The sequence below is a fragment of the Pleuronectes platessa genome, chromosome 16, assembly GCF_947347685.1.
Source record: "Pleuronectes platessa chromosome 16, fPlePla1.1, whole genome shotgun sequence".
Taxonomy (NCBI): domain Eukaryota; kingdom Metazoa; phylum Chordata; class Actinopteri; order Pleuronectiformes; family Pleuronectidae; genus Pleuronectes; species Pleuronectes platessa.
The window spans coordinates 23744544-23757900 of record NC_070641.1 but is presented as its reverse complement, the minus strand read 5'-3'; positions in this window follow the sequence as shown (position 1 = coordinate 23757900).

The window sequence follows — 13357 nt, the reverse complement described above, 5'->3', positions numbered from 1 at the left end:
CCCTGTTAGCATCCCACACGCAGACAGAGAGCTGTCATCAGGCTCCAACACAACATGGAGGTACTGGGGCAGGTTTGGGTTCTGAGGTCACACACAGCTGGTCTCTACCATGAGGACCAGTTGTAAGGGAACAGTTTCCCAGTTTAACATGAACCTCACCATCACCTCACCAGTCGAGTCACACTTGACTCTGGTTAGTCGACAGTTAGCAAGTAGCTTCATCCAACTCAAGTGTTAGACTGTATTTCTGGAGAAAGGATCCCTGACTCTGGGATTTGTTCATTTACTTATATTTGTATATTTAAGAAAAGTATTGTTTAAACTTAACATACCTATGTACATTTTAAAATCAAAACCTTAACCATAAAAAGTTATAGTCGTTTTAGCATCGTTATCGACAAAAAAAAAAAAAAAAACTGTCTGGAAGATACGATCAAAAGTTACATCAGGATAAAGATTTAATCAATAAATATCTATAATTATCACGACAAATGTCACATGATTTTTTATTAACAGATTTTTGCTCCTGAATGAAGGTTTTGGTTTTAAACTCTTCCTTATGGGCAGAATTTAAACTGTTACAGAATATAAACTCACCATGTGCAGTTGTTTACTTTCCCTTTGACACATTATGAATATCATGTTTAATCTAGTAAATAATCGGCTCATTCATTTGATCTCTGCAGCAGAAGGACTCTCACGTCCCCCCACGTCTTAAATTAGCAGTGCAGTGGAAGTGTGTGAGTGTGTGTTGACTGTAAAGTGCTGCCCCCCCCGCTGTGAGAGAAATGCACGGACAATAGATAATGCTGGTATGGCGTTATTCCCCCCCGCTGGGTGAGAGAGGAGAGAGCCGTGGGACTGTGAGGTCTGTGCTGCTGACGCCCTGACGTGATGTGACAGGACGTACTGTGACGTGAGGGAAGACGTGATCGGATCTGAAATAACTTCATGTCTCACGCTGTCAGAATTATCTCCTCACTCTCGAGTCCCCTGGACGAGGAGACGCTCCACATGTTCAGGTCCTCCTCAGCTCCTCACGTGATGGGAGCAGTGGGAGCTTGAGCTGTTCGTTTCTGACATAGAGGAACCACAACAAATCGCGGGAGTTTTTTTTTTTTGCAGAGTTTTGGGACGGTAGACAAGCCAGATACCAAATTAACGTAAATTTCATAACCTTCATTTGTACAAAGATACGTTGGAAATGATCCAAATTAAAACAGATAAAATAAAACTGGTAAAGCTTCCCTGCAGCAAGAAGAAGAAAGAGAAGATTAATGTGAACGATTCAAACATCTGCAGACGTTTAAATAAAGGTTTTGATAAATAGAATATTCCTGATCTACTCAATCAAACGTGTTTTATTTTCAAATTTTCTATTAATCAAGCATAAGATAATTAACTCTTAAAAACTGGATTTCATTTCTCGATCAGCTGATTGGTTCCATTTCCCAAAGACATCGAGCAAAACCACAAAGTTGTGTTACATGGTGTTGTGTTACATGATGAGCAGCAGTAACACAACTGCTGCTCATATCGCAGCAGTTGTGTTATCACACGTTCCAGTTTGCCTCAAACAGTTTGCTTGAGTGTGAGTGTGAAGTTCGTGTTGTGTAGTTTTTTTCTGGGATCTAAAAGAACAACCTGTAACCCTCAGTTCATGGTGAGTTCACGTCACTCATCTCAATGTGTTTGTGGGCCAGTGGGCGTTGAACCCTCTCAGCCACGGAACATGTGCTTCGGGATGCAAACTCCCCCCCCCGCCCTAAATTATAGAGTCTTCTAAATGTTGCATAAATGATTTTGGTCGCTGGTCGTCCACGAACACGCGAGAACACGACCGAGCCGAAGGCAGGAGATGCATTAACCTACATAACAGCTGCGGTGAGTTGTCGTGAGTCATTTAGTTTGAATCCACTTTTCATTTACACTGTTTGTTTTACTTCAGTTATGAGACACTTAAAAAAAAAAATCTGCATCCATTTGGCTCTAAGCCACAGACGCTGTTAAAGGTTATGGAATATGATTTACCGCTGTTAAAAATAAACCCCGGCTCCCTAATGGCCGCGCTAATTACCTGGACACTGAAGGGTTTGTCTGTCTCCGGGCCAAGCACCCCCCCCCCCCCCCATGGCCTCGTGCACTGTCCAATTACTCACCCAGCACGTTGAGCATCCTGCCAGTCAGACGGGCTCAGCAGCCAGTTCACCCATCGTCCAGCAGAGTGTGGAGCCGGCTGAGTGGGGTGATGGACTCGGAGACGTCCTCCTCAGAGACGTCCTCCTCAGAGACGTCCTCCTCAGAGACGTCCTCCTCAGAGACGTCCTCCTCAGAGACCTCCTCCTCCTCCACGGCCTCATGTCCCCGTGATGCAGACGCTTCCTGTCCAGCCCAATCCTTCCTCTGCCGGCCTCCTCCCGTCTGGCTCGGCTCTACATGCATGAGGCACATCCTGGATCTAGAAGCAAAGATCTGAGGTGGATCAAGATTCAAGATTCTTTTATTGTCAAATGCAGAAGAAAAACATGAAGCAGTCGCTGGCAGTGAAATGCTTGAGTCTCAGGCTCTCTTCTAGCAATGCTCAAGTAATTACAACCTATAAAATAGTATAAAATAGAATAAAATATAAAATAAAGTATATATATCTCTCAGAGATCACGCCTCTTCAACCTGAAGTCAGTGGCTTTACCTGCGTTTGTTTAAACGCTTTTTTTGATTTTTCTGAGCTTTAAGATTTTAGCTCTCAACTCGACTCGGGGGGGCACTTAGCGATGTGGGTACATGTAGATTAGATTAGATTAGATTCCACTTTATTGTCATTGCACAGTACAAGTACATATGCAAAAAAATGCAGTTTAGCGTCGAACCAGAAGTGCAAAAAAAGGCAGTTAAAGTGCAGAGTATTGTGCAAAGTGGAATATGAAAATAAATAGGAAGTACAGTTAGAAATATAAGTGGAATATGAACAGTATTAAGAGGTAAGGTATGATCTAAGAATGATGAATACACTATGAGCAAGATAAATATAAATATGAATACACTATAGGTGGGATAGGTGGGATAATACAGTAGTAGAAAAACTAAATAACTCTAGTACAAATGTTCAAATGTGTAATTGTTCAGTGAATGTAGGAGGAGTTATCATTATTAATACGTCTTGAGAAGATGGATCAGATCTGAACCCTCCCGAATGGGACTCAGTCCAGTGACCAGGACTCTTTCCATGTGGAATGTGTCTGGGATGAGTTGAATCTGAACGTTCTCTCTCTCTCGTGGAAAAACCCCAAAACAATAGAACTTCTGTTTTGCTTATGTCTCATGTGAAGTCCTTACTATGGCAGGGTGGTCTCCTTTACCCAGTGTGTCCCTGCAGCTTTTAAAAACAACCACATGCTTAAGTCCTAATGGTCGTCCTGATGGTTTGGATATTAAAACGTCTCCAGACGCACAAACAGGAAGTGAGTGACACAAGAACAACACAATCATGTCACAGGCTCAAACCCTCTCTTCTCTAAGTAACACTGTCGGGTTTGAATCGGCCAAAATGGAGATTTATCCTCGTGATGTTATTTCCAGGGAATCCCACAGAGTTCATTCTGTGAGCGTCTCTGGACAGAGGTTCCTTCCAGAGGTTCCTTCCAGAGGTTCCTTCCAGAGGTTCCTTCCAGAGGTTCCTTCCAGAGGTTCCTTCCAGAGGGTTTCAGTCGAGTCAGGCACACGAGCTGCGTTACACAACAGGAGCATCGCTGCTGAGTCCAGGGCTGCGGTGGAAGATCTGAAGACAGAATAATGTGAACAAAGTGTTTGATTTATTTTCAGTCTTGTTCATATACGAGATCAGAGGCGTTGATAGAAGCCCCGGGGCCCGAGGGGGACATCTTCCTCCTGGATGCAGCGTTTCCGACGTGATGTGATTTATGTTCCGCTCCAGCTGTGTGTCAGGATCTAGAGCGCTCACACAACGAGGCAGAGCGGCTTTGGTCTCTGTGCTTCAGATGTGGGAGTCGTACAACTGGTCATATGGAGGAAAACGTGTATAATCCTGAGCCATGAGCCATAAAGAGAAAGAGACCAATTATACATAGAGAGTTTCTCTCATTTGTCTAATTGGACAAGTTTTGAACCAAAGAGTTTCTGCTCAGGAGAAAGTTGAAGTCTGAAAAGTGTGTTTCCACCAAGTCTGTGCAAATTACCTGTTTTTATAACGTGTGTGTGTGTGTGTGTGTGTGTGTGTGTGTGTGTGTGTGTGTGTGTGTGCACCACCATGTCCAAAACTTACGTCGCTGACCGAATCAAAACACTGTTAGACATCATGCTTCTTTCCTGCCCCTCCCCCCCCCCATTCATTCAAACATGTTTGTGTGTGCCTGTGGTTCGGTGAGGGGGGGGAGGGGAACATGTGTATATCTCTGTGTGCCAATTTCTTTTGTGGACACAAGTTTGTTTTGTGTGTGCGTTCAGTTTGTTGTCTGTGCTCATCAGACTCATCATGTGAGTAACTAACAGGATCAGGACATGATGAGTCTGATGAGCACAACCAACACTGCTTCCATCTCCAGAACCATATTCAGAAGCAGCTCATCTCCAGAACCATATTCAGAAGAAGCTCATCTCCAGAACCATATTCAGAAGCAGCTCATCTCCAGAACCATATTCAGGCCTCGTTTACAAAAGGGTCGAGTTCTGGGCAGGTTTGGATAACCTGGTGTGAGGCCCATGTAACACGGGCCGGGCCATGAGACAAGGAAACCCTTGTTCCCCTCGGTGCGTCCCCCAAAACCCAGCAGCACCCCCCCCCCCCCCCCCGGTTGTCCCCCGTCTACTGTACCATGCTACATGATTGAGTTGCCACAACCCTCCAGCTGGCAGCTGACCGGGGGATGAACTCTGGTCGGGGGTGACGGTGGGCATCTGTGGGACGACCCACTTCCTGTCCTCCAAGGTCCTGGTTCTTACTCGGCTCGTTTGGTTGTGATGTCCCGAACCGACCGAGGGGTCACAGCCAATCAAAGCTTTTTGAAGGACTCGGTATCAGCTGTGAACCAGGTTCTGTTTACTGGGTTCCAGTCTCATGCAGACTTGGTTCTGTGCGTTAGACTGAGCTGCTGTGGGCTTCATGGAGCTGAACTAGAAGAAGTTTGTTTCTTTCTTTGGTTCTGCAGGGAAACCACCAGATGAGATGAAGCTCGTCCTGCAGCAGAAACACCAGAGATCATTTTTCAAACCAGTCACTTCCCAGTGAACCCACTCTAAATGACCTGGAGAACAAATGACCAGTTAAGTTTATATAAAACTGTTCTGCTCTCCTGGTCTCCCCAACAGTGTCTTACACTCTGTAGTAAAAGTACCTTCAGTGTGTACTTCTGTATTCACACGTTGAATATTTTAATTCCACAAAGTTTCCAGATTTAATAAAATAACATTAGGCCTTAATACTTATGAAATGAAACAAGGTCCAGGGCCCCATTAGCACGGCAGCTCAGGGTTTTCTCTTCATCTCTTTCTTTCCCAGCTCCACTCGAACACACAAACAGCAACAACACATTTAACATTCAATGTAAAAACACACGTTGAGGACTCACACCTCAGCTAAATGAACACAACCCTTGGAAGTGAATCCCCTGATGAAGGCCTGGTGGCTGCACTGGGCCGTGAGTAACTGAATGTGACTGTACATGACCACAGTGTTACTTACCCCCCCCCCCCCCCCAGGAGTCTGGTCCTACGTTTTAGTTTGTATCGCATTCACCTGAATGGTACTTATCAGGCTAACGTTGTGTCTTTACTGTTGTTGGTCCGTTGTTGGTCCATTGTGTACTTGTGTCGGTGCCACACGCCACACGCCACACGTTAAAAGCAGCTTCTCCACAGAGAGAGTCGTGATGAACCAGGAGCTTCAGATCAGCTCCTCACGTCCATGGAGCTGAAGAACCTGGTCCTGCACATGATGCTCGGTCAAAGACACAGGAGCTAAACTAACGAGCTGCTCACGATAAACTCTCCACTTGTTCAACAATCAAGTCTTTAAATGTTTGCTTTTGGATTTTACGTAAAAAAAAAAAGCCTAAAGCAAGAAATGCAGCAAACTCTTTAAAAGCTCCGCCCACTAACGCGACGACTGACAGGTCTGCTGGGCCTGGCTACGTTGAGATATGGTTGGAAGATGATTGGATGATGATTGGACGATTCAGTAAAGACTCAGGTTACTACATCTATCTGAAACATCGATTGAGTCTTGATTTGAAACGAGTCTCTGAAGCAGCTGCATCGTGTTCTGCTGGTGAGACGTGTGTGTCGTTGTTCTGTGATCGACACCCGACGTGTTGCAGAGTGTGTTCAACACTTTGAGAACAGACTGCAGAGGAGCTGAGGCTCATCGGCCTCTGGGAGGAGAGAGACGCTTCACTGCATTGATCTGTTATTGAGAAGGATCTCTCAGAGAGTCGGGGGGGCATCTGGGTGGGCGGCCGAACATGTGACGTCAAATATATTCATGAAGCAAGTTCAGGATTCAATATGTCCACATATTCAAAACCTTCAGGTGACGAGTGTCCAACAGGAAGCAGCACGTTCAGCTGATGACTGCTTCCTGTGACATCCAGAGAATCATTCACTGAATCTGTAATGAGACTCTTACTGTTCGGCTCACGGGTTTAAAACGATACTTGAAGCTTTAAATAACACATCTGACGACTGGAATATCATCTTATCTTATGTTGTATTATATATTCATATGTATATTACAGATCTAATGCTTTATAATAACAGATCTGAACCCCTCGGTGATGAAACTCATCTGTTTGGATCTGATTAGATCGTGTGATGCCTCAGTGGATCTGCAACAACACATCTCTTTACATATTCAACCTTTTGGATTTATGTTTTTATATATGTAGGAATTTTAATTAAAATGTGTCATTTCATACGTCAGATTTAGAAGATACAGATCTGAAAGTGAACGCATGAATATTGACTCCACTGGGACATGCAGAGAACATTCAGTGTCAGTTTTACAGGATTTCAGCTTCAGTGACATTAATGATAACTCCAAGTACTTGTACTTAAGATTTTCCATTTATTCCTTCCACATACTTCAATCCAATAAATCAGAAGTAATGTCTGTATTTTGTACATTTAGTTGACAGCTTTAGTTTCTTTTAGAATAAGGATATAATATTGTGAAAGACATGTTCTCTGTAACGTGTCCTCAGTGGATTACATTCACTGTTCACTGTAAAACGTGTTAATGTGTATATGTGCTCATGTGTGCATGTGACAAACTAACCAAACACAGCCCTGTAATGTCCCTGTTCTAGAACCTGACACTCTGTAGATCTGTGTCACGGTCCAGGGTCAATATTTGCGTGTTGAGGTGAGTGAGTTCAGACAGGCAGCAGATCCTGTATGTTCCTCAGTGCACAGCACACAGCCTCCTATAGCACCGCCCACCAGGCCCGGCCTCAGGGGACGGTTACACAAGCAGGCCAGGCGAGGACACATGGACGCATAGACACGTACATTACCAGGACAGCCAATCACACGCAGACACAGGCGCAGGCACGACGTATAGGAAAATGCATCAGGGAATGCACATGCAAGGGAATCAGGGCAACAACACACACACACACACACACACACAGAAGGGATTATTCACACGCACACAGGCAGCCACACACATGCGCACGGTAATTGTGTATGCTGTGCATGAGGACAAGTGTATGTGAGGAATTCTCTATCGCACACACACATCAGCCCACTTGTCAGACTCAGAGCGCAGTATAGGTGACCTTGGATGGGGTAAGCTTTGCCAGCAGTTGAACCAAGACATGGGGGGGGAGAGAGAGGGGGGAGGGGGGGGGGCAGCAGCATGAACAGATTGGAAGTGGTGCCGGTGCAGGAGGGACAAAGAATGAGGATGGTGACAGATTAGCAGTCAGAAGCTTGGAAGGAATGAAGAACACGAGGGAGAGGACGGGGAGGAAGAGCAGCGGGTGGAGGTGTGAGGAGGTGAGGAGGTGAGGAGGTGTGAGGAGGTGAGGAGGTGGGAGGAGGTGAGGAGTTCTGATCAGTGTGAGAAGTGAACTCTGCTCAAAAGGGAAGAGAGAGTCCTGCTCTGCTTCTCAGCCTCAGAACATCTCCCCCGTTTGTGCAGCATGCGCTCGCTTCCATACATCATCCTACACACACACACACACACACACACACACACACAGAGACACACACACCCTGCACAGTGCTAGGGAGGAGGTGGTTAAAGAGTGATGAAGGAGGAACAGTGGGCTGCTTGAGGGGAGATGAAACACAGAGAGATGAGGAGGGAAGTTATCCAAAGAAAAAAAAACGTGTAGCGGGGGGAAAAAAAAAGGAGAGATAAAAGCCAATTATTTATGAACGCGATTCAAGGCATTGTGGGTAATGTTTCCTCTTGTTCATTTTTCACTCCATCCGTCCATGACGCTGTGAAACACGCAAACATTCATCAATCTCCATTTTGTGTTTGTTGTTTTGGACCCAAATGGAGGGAACTTGTTTTTAGATGAATCAATTTGTGTTGAGCTGGATTTCTTATGAAGACGGATGCCTGGTGGCGGCGTGCTCCAGAGCGGCGTGCTCCAGAGTGGCGTGCTCCAGAGCGGGGTGCTCCTGAGCGGCGGGCTCCAGAGCGGGGTGCTCCAGAGCGGGGTGCTCCAGAGCGGGGTGCTCCAGAGCGGCGTGCTCCAGAGCGGGGTGCTCCAGAGCGGCGTGCTCCAGAGCGGGGGGCTCCAGAGCGGCGTGCTCCAGAGCGGCGGGCTCCAGAGCGGGGTGCTCCAGAGCGGGGTGCTCCAGAGCGGCGTGCTCCAGAGCGGCGGGCTCCAGAGCGGCGTGGAGCCTCCTCAGCGTGTGGAGTATCCTTCTGATCAAGGCTGGCTGAGCAATAAACGCTTTCAGTTCCACTCCAGCAGCTTCTCCTCATCAGGAAATGAGAATCTGTTCATTCAGCACATGGACGAGGTTTAAACTTCAGAACTGTGGCCTCGGAAAACTGTTTTTTTTTTATTATTACTTCTCTTTTTATGCTTATTCACGACTCACCGGCTGTGCTGCAGTCGGAGACAAGTTGAGACAAATTATCTCCTCAGAAAGTGAAACCAGCAGAATGAGAAGATGAATATTAACACACAGATCTGCACTTCTATGGTTTTAAATATGATTTATGATGTAATATCTGTAGCTTCACCTGGTGTCCACACTCCAGCTGCTCAGTGAGTCACAGCTAATCAGTTTACGTTAACTCTATATACCTGCAGGTGTTAACTCAGACAACAGAACTGACACTTGGTTTAAACCTGAGTTCTTCTGTGTCTCTCGTCTGACGGGTCGTCCTCACCCGGGGACAACGTGTCCCCGTGTGTCTCTACAGTAAAGAGTCCTGAGGATCCGTCACTCAACTCACTCTCACTCGTTCTCCTTGCTGACGCCCTGCAGGTGTTCCTGTCCCTGCTCTCTGACGGCAGCTTGTGTCAAACCTGTTCTGGTGATAGAACCACAGGCAGCTTGAATCCTCTCTCTCTGCTTCAGGTCCCGAGGACACAGACCACAACATGTCCCAGTTATTAATTCACTACAGGAGAGAAATGAACATCATTCTGTGTGAGGACACAACAAGCTGCAGGTGTGAAGATCCTCTCTGAAGCTGCAGCTCCATTGATTCAGCTCTCAGGGTTTCATTTCATTATTTTGAATGAAACCATAACACCAGTTATCTCTGCGTTGTTCCATTATGAGAGACAGTTCCACACAAGTGGCTTCGATTTCACTGTGGAGGTGGATGATGTTACTACAAGAGACGAGTCGGCTGCTGTGGAATCAGTGAAGCGTGAAAAAAAACACACACACTCACTCGCACACACACAGACACAGACACAGACACACCCAAAGCAGATGAAATAAAATTAGAATTCCAATTAAGCTGCTTGTACTCGTGTCCCAAAGCGATCAGCACACACTCCTGGAACATCACAACATGTTTTAATACTTTCACAGATATCCAGACTTTTTTTTTGAAGGGGGGGTGGGTGAAGAGAAATTTTAATTAAAGAAGCCGGATCATTTCCATGTTGTTAGCTCTTTGGTTCTGTAATATTAAATCAGGTCCGTGTGGGGGCATCTGTGTGTATTAATCAAGTTGTAAAAATTTCATTAAAGCTCCTGTTTTGTACCAGAGAGATTCTTCATGTGCATGACATTACTGTGAAATGGAAATTATAACGAGTGCGGCTGAACTCTCCCCCCCCCCCCCTGACTGGGCTGATAACCAGACGTGTTTTGGGTCCACACTGTCCTGCAGGTCGTCTTCCTGTCCTCAGCGTTAATCATCTCAGAGCCTCCAGTCACTGATCATGTGTCCTAACCTACATACCAGCTTCCCTCTCTGTATTGACTCAACCTGCGTGTGTCATGTTGCGTATACATCCTGGAGAGTCACATGGTTCCTGAACACCCCCCCCCCCGCCCGCCCGCCCCCCCGCAGGCTGCACGGCGGGAGACCAGCTCCACACTTAACAGGCCGGACGTGGACGGAATATTAATTCATATATAACAGATATCTTCACATGAGACTCCAGCTACATTCTGATGTGATTTATCGTTTTACGGGATTATGAAGATTTGTCTTTGATCTTTTTAATTTAAATTAAAGGATAAGACTGCGTGGACACACACTTTGTCTTGTTGGACATGGGAACTGTCGCAGATTGTTTTAATATCGTCTCGTCTCCTCCACATGTTGTATGTTAGTAAAACACAGAGTTTAACTGCATTTTACACGTTCAAGATTTTTCACTTATTGAGGAAACTCGTGGCAAAAAGAGGAATTTGAACATAACTTTATTGAGCTTGTGTTACGAGGTCGTCCCTGAAGATTTATACATCAAATGTTAAATATCAAATCTTTATTGCGCCGTGGTTTTCAACTTCTTGCAGCTTTTACAAGGAAATATCATCTTTCTGCAGAACGTCACATGACCCCGAGTATCACACGAATTCACATCTTAAATCTAGTTCATTGGTTATTTCCTTGTTTCCTTGTCAGACCGACAGTTTTCAGGTTCTGATTTGAAGGCGCTTGTCTCCTGAGACAGTTTCCAAAGAGAGAAGTTTGAATTCAGACGTGAGAACTGTCAGAGAAGTATTCATCAACCCCCCCCCCCCCAAATCAGCCGATAGCAGCGGCCCACCTCCCTCAGTCTATAGAACACACAGTGCATTGCTGAACAGGTTTCTCCAGGTGTTAGGTTTCCTGTCCCCTTGCCTCACAGCTTCACGTGCACAGCAGAACTCCACAGTGCAACACGCTGATGGAAAGATGTATGAACACAAACCCACAGCTCAGAATCCAACATGTTCACCTGCGGTTCCACCAGTCTATGGGTTCCACTCACAGATTGTTCTCTGTCTTCGTTCCAGCTCGTTTGTGAAAGTAGATTTTTAAAAATGCTGCGAGAAGAACATCTGACGGGTTCAGGGTTTATATCCTCCTCACTGTTGGGAAAGTCAGAAGGTCTTACACACACACACACAGACACACACACACACACGTTTGGCTGGACACCAGCAGTCGTCCCTGCAGAGTGTGTGTAGGCGGGGGGAGGGGGGTGGGGGGGGTGGTGGGTGTTTTCCAGCCTCCAAATCCATCCTCTACCAAAAAAATCCTAGAGGAGATAAAACACAACAACCTTCGATAAGAATGCAGCATGACCTCATCGCTACCTGCTGCCAAATACTGTGTGCCAAGTGCCTGCTCACCACACACACACACACACACACACAGACACACACACGTGCACACTGATCAGCTGCCAGCTCGTTGTGCCAGTCTCTTATAGGAGAAGACAGCAGGTTCAGAGACAATGGAAGCAACACGCTGATAGTTTATTGATAATCTTTGGTTTCAGGTCAGGGTCAGAAAACGACAGGCGGCCAAGTCACTGGCCAAGGTGATACTAAATATATAGGTGGGTTTCTTTTATATATATATATATTAATATTTACTGTCCGATAAGTATAGTGTCTTTGCAGTTTTCATATCTTTATATCCGCAGTCATGCTTCTATATGTCTTTAATTATCTTATTTTCCAAAGAGTTAAATCCCTGAAAACTCCAAAACCAATCTGAAACATTTGAATCACTGAATCAGATGAATTTAGAAACCGACCACAGCTCATCAGGCTGGTTCCTGAATATCTGGACTGACAGAGGAATTATTCAATCATCACTTAAGACCACAGAGCCCCCCCCCCCAACCCCCCCCACACACACACACACTATTTTTACTTTCCTCTCAAGCCTCCTCTTCCTCGGCCAAGTGGTCACTAATTTAGACGGCGGCCAGTCTTTTTTTTTTTTTTACTTCACAGCCAATTTGGCAGCCGGCAGCGGTGATAACAGGCTGCACTGTAAATCTGTCACAGCTCCCGATGGGGGGTGTGTGTGTGTGTGTGTGTGTGGTGGGGGGGGGGGGGGGCTCCTTCCCCCCCCGGTCACAGAATGATGCTTATTGTTAGAAATGACTCTCTGCTCTCATCCCACTCTCTCTCCTTCCCTCTTCCTTCATCACATTAATCTGAACGTCTCTTTCATTGGTCGCTTCCTGCTTCTCCGGTGTTTGTCTCGGAGATGTGTGTGTGTGTGTGTTTGGAGGAAGAGGACGGTTGTGTGTGTTTGGAGGAAGAGGACGGTTGTGTGTGTTTGGAGGAAGAGGACGGTTGTGTGTTTGTTGTTGTTTGTAACAGAATAGAATTACAGACAGCAGAGGGACAGATGGGAAACTGTCCTGATATCAATATCAAGATTTCTAGTTATATCAAACAACAAGGATATTTCCAGGAACATATACATGTATGTACTGTATATATGTACATGTTTGTATATATAAATATACATACATTATGTATTGTTTAGTGGAGCTACTAATTATCTCCAGTTTATGCAACTTACTGTAAGTATTAACACCCCCCCCCCCCCCAAATGTGTGGGTGTAGAGTTTTGATGCATCTCATTTTATTTGAATATGTGATTTTTGTGTGTTTGTGTGTGTGTGTGAGTGTGTAGGAGTTTGTGTGTGTGTCCGTTTTACATAGAGCCTCAAGTCACTCAGATGGAGGCTGCACATTTCTAAAGGTTGGACTTAGTTGGATCATGGTGCCTGCCCTGTGTGTGTGTGTTTGTGTGTGTGTGTGTGTGTTTGTGTTTGTGTGTGTGCGCTCCCCATGAACCTACCTTTCCCTCATGAGGAAGATGGTCACACAAAGAGAATTATGTGCGTCTGTCAGAAACCCAACCCAAGTGCCGCTTGCACAGATGGAGACAGATTAACAC